Here is an 8,181-nt window from a genome sequence, read left to right as displayed (position 1 = left end):
CGGGGAGACCTCCGCTGCAGAGGCGGGGGCGGTTCGGGTCGGACGGACCCGCGGAGCAGCGGCGCCGGGGGCGCGCACCGAGCGCTGACAGCGGGGCAGACTCCTCCTCTCGCCGCGCTTAACTCTTGCCGGCACCAGCACACCGCGGCGGGAGGGGAGCGAGCCCCCCCCGAGCCCTCCAGCCCCCGACACTGCTTCCCTTGCCTACACGCGAGCGACGATGCCGGCCCCGGCGGGAGCTGCTGGTATCCCCGTGGGCAGCGCGGCCGCGAAGCCGCCGGCCCCAGCCCAGCGCGGCCACGGAGCCGCCGGGCCCGGCGGAGGAAGCCGCGTGCGACGCTCCGAGCCTCCGACCCAGGCGGGCGGCGGAAGGGTTAAGCGGTCGGTCAGCGAGACCCCGGGGTGACGGCGTGGAAGAGGAGAGTCCCTCTGGATGAAGTTTAAAGGTTTCTCCAGACATATTTGTACCCGCCGTCGCGGAGCGCTTCAAAAACCAAGCCTAAAAGCCAGTCGCTTCCCGAGGAACCTTCTTGCCATGAACGCTTCCCGCCTCCCCAGCCGAGCTGCCAGCGAGCTGAAGCCGTCGGAATGACCCGGGGAGCGACCCAGAGGGACCCCCGGGGCAGAGGAGCGCACGGGGGACAAGCATACAGACACACAGCGCGAGAGGAAGACCCTACCTTGATCCATAGACCTCATGATGTGGTGGTAGTGTACCAGCCTGCAGGCAGCTTCTCTCTGCATCAGGAATTAAAAATAATAATATTAAAAAAAAAAAAAAAAAGAAAAATCTGTAGCGGGGGGAAAAAAGGGAAAAAAAAAAAAAAAAGAAAAAAAAGAAAAAAAAAAAGAAGAAAAAAACTCTTCTTTAAACCATGTTCAACCCGTGCCGCCCGAACAGAGGGGACCCCTCTTGCTCGCCTCCTCCGTAAGTGTTTGGAGGTGCAAAGAGGGATCCGAACTGGGCTGAGCTTGTTCCTGAAGTGAAGTCAGTTCTCTGCTCTGAGATGAGGGTTACTAGAGAGGGAAAGGCCACTTCCTTCCCTGCTCCGAGTGTTTATAGTCTTTGAATGCTGTAAAATAACGGGATTCCCTCACTGTTTCCTCCTGTTTATCCCAGTGCCATGGAAACCCCTGGATCGCCTCCATATCCCAAACTGAGGGCTTTCCTGCAAACTTCACACTCAGGAATCCATGACGTCTCCCAGCTCCAGGCCAAGGCAGCTCTGCGGCTTTCTCAGTCTGCAGCACAAGCGCTTAATTGTTGAGCAGAAAGTTAGAGAGCGAGAAAGAAAGAAATATGGATGATGTTAAAAATCCCAGTGTGTGCTTTTCAAACAAAACTTGCAGGAACTGCAAAGCCTTTCAAAGCAACGGGGCTTCTGTGCAGAAATTTTCCTTCTTCCCAGCAGAGACAAGCTCGGAGTGCTGCTGCCTTTACCTTTGAATAAATCATTCAGAAAACCGAAGTCCCCAGCTTGTATTTATGTCTTTTAAAATCGCCAGCACCCTATTAATACCCATCTCCTTATTGGCAGAAGTTTTGGCTTCTATTTGCCACTGGCTCAATTCTTCATACAGAAGACGAAAAGAGAGAGAGAGAGAAAAAAAAAACCGGTTAATTTGTTTAGTGGCATTTCACAGACCTCTCTCTGTTTCTATTTTTAGATCCATTTAGAAGAGAGAGGAGCAACCCCATGGATTTCCATTGATACACGTGGAGCTTAGCAAGAATGAAATAGCCAAGGAAGCCTCCGAAACCAAGACAACCCGCGTGTGTTTACACGTCCTATGTATAAACAGGAAAATAAAGTAAAAGAAAACAGGAAAATAAAGTCGGAGATGTCAGGAACCGTGTGCTGCCTTGCAATGTATAGCTTTGCCAGCGTGCCAGTGATGCCGCGCTGGGCTCAGCACCTCCGTGCGATAGAGCTTGCACGGAGCTTTTTGCGGAGAGGTGAGGAATTCACGTCTAGAAAACACGGGGGTGCCGCGGCCCCCCAGGGCCGGTCTGCACCCCCAAAGGCGGCGGCCCCGGGGTCAGCGGGAGCCCCGGGCAGCAGCGGGGTGAGTCACGGCGGCGGGACTTGGCCGGCCCAGCGTGGAGGGCTGGCTGGCACCCGCACCGGCGTTTCCATTTTTCACTCCCCGAGTCCCAAAATCGACTCGAAGGAGGTATCGCAATCAAACTTTCTGCTTCTCGAGTTTGTTGTCCTGCAGGCTAGCAACTGCAGGCAGGCCAGGGAAACTCAGCACACCTCACTTTCCTAACCCTTGTCATTTTTGGACATGCCGAGGCGGAAATACCTTCCGCGGGCCCATTATGCAACCAGACTCCACCGACCCCCCAAAGCCCCGTCTCGGGAAACCCGCAGCTGCCCCCGGCCCCTCGCAGCGAGCATCCCCCGCCTGCGCTTGGGGGAGCCTGTTCCTCCTGGCCCCCTGCAGGCTGAGCACCGGCCCCCGCATCCCCAGCAGCGATGCCGCTTGCGACCGTCACCCCACGGGGTGGGGGGGAGAAGTGTGTGTCCTGCCCGAGCCGCGGGCAGGCACGAAGCACCGAAACGCTGCACCTGACATCGAGCCCCAAGCCGGTGCTTCACCCTGTAACAGCTCTCACCATAAGCCGCTTTGAAGCCACAACCTTTGTGAGAGAGATCCTGCAAAAAACCCCAACCCCACGCGGGATGGAGCCCAGCAGCTCAACTGGAGCAATATCCCGTCCAGGCTAATTGGAGTGCTTGATGGCATCCACTATTGGCATCAAGTGAAGTGAAGTCAGAACCAACTGATTTCTATTTCGAATCATTAAAGGGAAACCAAGGTTGCTGCTTTGTTTCAAGAGCAAAGGAATGGTTACTTAGTCATTAGCAAGCAATTAGTAATTTCGCCCGACTTCCAGCCCCACCGCCCAGGTTCCTCACTGGGGCACTACCTGGTCACCCCAGCACCAATTGCTCTGAGAGATGCAGAGAGGAAGGAACTGGGGAAGAGGCTTAGAGGAGGGGGAGCACCAAAGCGGAGCTGGGAAGGGGGGCGGGTGGCGAGCAGCCGGGTGCGGGGCGGGTGAACGATACACACGACTTGGGGGGCCCCAGGACACCGGGCCCTGCCAAAGGGCATCCCCGAGCGAGCGGAGAATGGGCGACCCCGACGGAAAGCTTCGCCTCCTCCCACGGCCGGGGGAGCAGCCCCAACCTGGCGGTTATGGCACGCAGGTTGGCTGCCCTAGTCTGGACCGTTTAAAAATACAATGTCTTTCTTTTAATAGCTCGGTTTGATCGGCTCCCGCTAGTTCACATGACAGGGTTTTCCTAAAATATCTTCTTCCACCAAGTTTTTTCCAACTTAAAAATGCTGAATCCTGCTACCCAAATTAAACTCAGTGCAAAGCGAAAAGAAAAAAAATAAATAAAGAAGTGAAAGAGGGCTGGCGGCTGCCTCCGGACTGCTAGCATTCCCCAAACCAGCATATGACACAACTGTAAGATTTCCAAGGCTTTTGGAGAGTTCAGCGAGAGAATCGTGTCCTCCACTGGCTGCAGCTTCCCCGCTGAGTTAAACTTTCCTGACGGAACCTTCCTCCATCTGGCTCCGGCCCCCAGCGCGTTGTGAGCGGCCGCGGAGGAGCGGGGGATGCGGTTCAAGTCTTATATAACTGTGCAGGCTGGATGCGGGGGCAGAGACTTTCCCTAGAAACGAGAGATTTTTATATATATATAGTTATTTTTAGCGTCCTTTTTCAAAGGAAGGCCAAATACCTCCGACTTTCCTTTGCTTTCTTATTTTGGTATCACTAAGGGATTTTATTTTTGGAGGTACGGAGCTATTAATAGCTAATATTTTTAGCTATTTATTCCCTCTTTAGGAGAATACTTCCTCTTCCTTTCAGGGGCACATTCTGGATCGTATCCCTGCCCCCCAACACGGACCCACCTCCTCTCCATGCCCATGGCATCCTCCGGGATTTGTCATAGAGGTGCCCCGCTTTTGGGGACAGGGAAGGGGGCTCATGGCCTGGCCTGGGAAGGGGGGGAAATGTTTGGAGACCGGCCTTGCCCTCAGGAGCAGCTCAGCCTGTTCCCAGCCCCGGGCTCCCGCAAAGAGCTCGCTGCCCGGGGGAGATGAGCTTCGGGCGGCAGCGGGGCCGCCTGAGAGTGCCGCCAGCCGGCACGGGCGAGTCCCGGCTTCCCCCCGCAGCATCACTCCGCCGCCGGACAGGGCCGCTGCCCCTCCCGTTGGATAACGAGGGCAGCCGCGGGCGGCTCCGCGCTGCCAACTGGCAATAAACCTCACTTTTTAATACGACTTTTAATTTCTCATGGTCTTCAGGAGATAAAGCATCAAGGCTTCCTGAGGATGTGCGCTGGCGGGGTTTATCATCATAGACTTCATGGAGACATCCCTGTTTTCCACTTGCAAAAGGTATTTCAGGCTCACAGCAACAATAAGTAGTTCTGACAAAAGCTCCTCACCCTTCCAAAGTAAATACTGTTCTCCCCGAGTCTGCCATCGTGTACAATGCACTCCCCAGCGCAACCTCGGCGTGCTAAAGCCGTTGAGCAGAGAGGTGCTTAAACGCCAGGTTTACACACCCGGGGGATGCGGCGGGGCCGCACTTACACACTCAAAGAACTCCAGACCGGAGCTCATCAAGGACAAAACCCCTCCCCAGCTGCAGCTCGGCCTCCTGGAGTCCCGCAAGTCGGCACCTCCCTCCATCCCAGGAACAGTCCTGGAGCATCCCGACTCCATGTCACCAACCCAGGCTTAGTTCTGACGATGCACTTGTCTAAATAACATATTCACTTCCTTAATTAAGTTACAAACGGAGTGTCTGATCTTGTAATGAGCTCCACGTGGCCCGGGAATCCACCCACATAGAGCTCGCCGAGATTGGAACTGGGACTGCTTGAATTTTTCCCATCAAAACATTTTTTCCAAATGAGAAATAGCTTTTCATCTACAATGAAAATTGGTCGAAATTTTCTTTTTTTTTTTTTTTCTTTTCCTTTTTTCCTTCCCTCCTCCCTCCTTCGTCAACAAAACTCAATAAAGGCTATTTTTTTAGTTAAAGTAGTTTTGCTCTTGGGGTTTGTTGTTTGTTTGTATGTGTTTGCTGGGGTTTTTTTCCTTTTTTCCTTTTTTCTTTTTCTTTTCTTCCCCCTCCTAAGAACTGGCTTTTAATAAACAGCTTTTATTTGCGAACATCAAAAATAATATTCATATTTGAAGAGCAATTTAATTTATATTTTTAATTTTACCTTTCCCTCAACAAAGGCAACCTCGGAAAACAAAACCACAAATACAAAAAGATACTGAAGAAAGTGTAGAGAACATTCTTTCTCTTCCCCCTCCCCTCGAAAATTTCCTGTAAAGGAAAAAATAAACGTCTTTCAGCTCGCTCATAGAACAATAGGGCCTCACTCTCGCTGTCTTCAGTCGGGCAGGTCCTGAATTAGAGTCCTCATATGGGACCAGGGGATGAAATTAATTCAGCTGGGATGATATGATACCATCCTGGACTGCAGTTTCCCGGTTTATCTATTGCAGGAACCTGGGGCATTGCCGGCAGTGAAGCACATTCCCAAGGTAGTCGCCCAAGTTCATCACCACTCGTGTATGGAAATTCCAACACCCTCATGTCGTGTTATGTGTGAAAGAATTACCGGGGCGGCACCTGCGGCTGGAGGAAAACCTATTCCGAACCTCAGCCACCTGAGAAGCCCGACCTGGTTGGGGTTTATCCAGGGAAAAGCCGAGCGGCTCCACCTGCCCGGGACACGCCGCATCCCGACCCATCCTGGCCCCGCCGCATCCCCCGGCCCCGCTGCATCCCGACTCCTCCCGGCCCGGCCTCCGCCGCGACACCCGCCGCCGGCACGCCGCTCCGCTCTGCCCTAGCCCCGTCATTGTGCCAAGAGCCGCGCTGATTCTCGGACTGTGAATTTTAGAGGCACGGAAATTCATTTGCATGAGAGGAAAAACGAGGATGCCGGGCAGAAGGCAAACCCGATCATCCGAGCATCTGACTGAAAAGCCGAGAATTTATATATATTCTCCATATCCATAGGGAAAGGGGGAATGGAGAGGGACTTTTGACAAGGGCATGTAGTGATAGGACAAGGGGGAATGGCTTTAAACTGACAGAGGCGAGATTTAGATTAGATATTAGGCAGAAGTTCTTCCCTGTGAGGGTGCTGAGGCGCTGGCACAGGTTGCCCAGAGAAGCTGTGGCTGCCCCCTCCCTGGCAGTGTTCAAGGCCAGGCTGGACATTGCTTGGAGCAATCTAGCCTAGTGGAAGGTGTCCCTGCCTGTGGCAGGGGGTTGGAATGATCTTTAAGGTCCCTTCCAACCCAAACCATTCTAGGATTCTACGATAATTTACTGTCTGTAGGACAGCGCTACATACTCCAGTTAGTTTCTTGCCAAAGTTATTTTCTCTTTAAAATTGTAAACCCATAGGTGTTTCTTTTTTGTTTTGTTTTCCAAGATTTTAAGATAAAGTTCAGAAAAAAGAAGAGAGTCATATAGAGCAATTACTTGCTTCAATAATTAGGAAGAATTAGTCACACTGGGAGTTGGAGAAGTGCTTCTCCATGTGGACAAGGCAAGTAAACAGCATGTTTCCGTTTACCTGTGTGCTGTAGAGCTTAAGGCATTGTAAGTGTAGTCACCAGGCCACACTTGGGGAAGAGATCACCAACAAACAATGCATGAAAAATGCCAATTCTTCTCCTTCTTAACCCTAGGGTTTTAGCCCCATAAAAAGTTGCTACCTGGGAAATTCCCATTAATAGTGATATCAGGATTAGAACTGGCTGATGAACCTCCCTCCCTTTGCCTAGCACAGGAAAAAAAGGAGAGGGAGAAACTAGACTTGCTGGCCAAGACCTGGTGATGCAGTCAGCTCAACCTACAGCAGCCCTCAAGCTGCTCCCTCCACTGCCCTTCCCAAGGCCGATGAGCACCAGTAATCCTTTTTGGCCTGCTCTGTTCTGGGAAGCTGGGTACAATAGAGGTCCTGTCCCGTAAATTTTAGTTGTTACAACAGTACAAGGAAATAGCTGGTCACTTTTGCGCATTGCTCCCAGCTCACAGAGAATTTTTGGAATGAGAACAGCATCATTAACTGTTATTCCCAGCTATTCAACGCACTTTCACCTTCCAAGGAGTTACTGTAGAGAACCAAGGTCGGAATTTACAGAGATCCTTCTGACTGCTGGTGGTTATGAGCAATCTTTCCTGGCTGTTCCTTTCAGGGGATGGGTTCAACATTCCATGGGTACATGTCCACTCACCAGTGGCTTCACAGTTCTCATGGTGGACCTTCCTCGACACAGCAGCAAGAACCTCTGCGGGGGGCTGGGCTGGTGTTTGCAAAGCTTTTGGAAAGGGAAAGCATTGATGGCTGGTTGAAAGCTTGTCCAGGAAGGACTTGGCAAACCTGGACCAAGAAGACAGCTATGAAACCCATGACATTCACAACTGCCTGGACTCAAATGCCCACACCTATTGACTCCTGGCTCAGCTGGAGGATACAGCAAAGTGATTATTTCACACAAGTTCAGAGTGAATTGCAGTTTAGAGTGATATTGTATCTAAAGACAGACTATTACCCACTACCAGGGTACTGGCAAAAATGCATGCATAAGTAGATAGCATTTGTTTCAATTATATTAGGACCTACGCTGGTTTATTAATAATAAACCCACAAACTAATCAAATTAGACACCTGTACATTAGGTTCAAGATGGAAACACTGATGCAGTCATTCACTACATCATATGATGGCAAATCTAAATAAAGATAATAAAGAAAGGTTATGACTGTTTTGAAAAGATGGGTTTACACCTTTAATATCACTGCCAGGACAAGGGAATCTGATATTATATCCTGAACACAATTTACAATTCATTACTGGGGCTCTGGCCACACCCAGCAGCTAATCTGGAATTTTACACATTTAATGAACTTCAGACTTGAAATACATGGTCTGTAAAAACTGATTTACACTGTTGTTAAAAGAGTTGGCATTTGAAAGAAAATATAGTTTAAAGCATGTATTTGTGCACAAAGTTTGTTGTGTTATTTTTTTTTCTAAAACCCCAAAACCTGGTCATTAATTTATGCTAAAGCATATAAAGCGTTCCCTACAGCGTAATTCCTAGCGCAATATT

Source organism: Strigops habroptila, chromosome 13 (genome assembly GCF_004027225.2).
Source record: "Strigops habroptila isolate Jane chromosome 13, bStrHab1.2.pri, whole genome shotgun sequence".
Classification (NCBI taxonomy): domain Eukaryota; kingdom Metazoa; phylum Chordata; class Aves; order Psittaciformes; family Psittacidae; genus Strigops; species Strigops habroptila.
Note: the sequence above shows the minus strand (reverse complement) of the source record.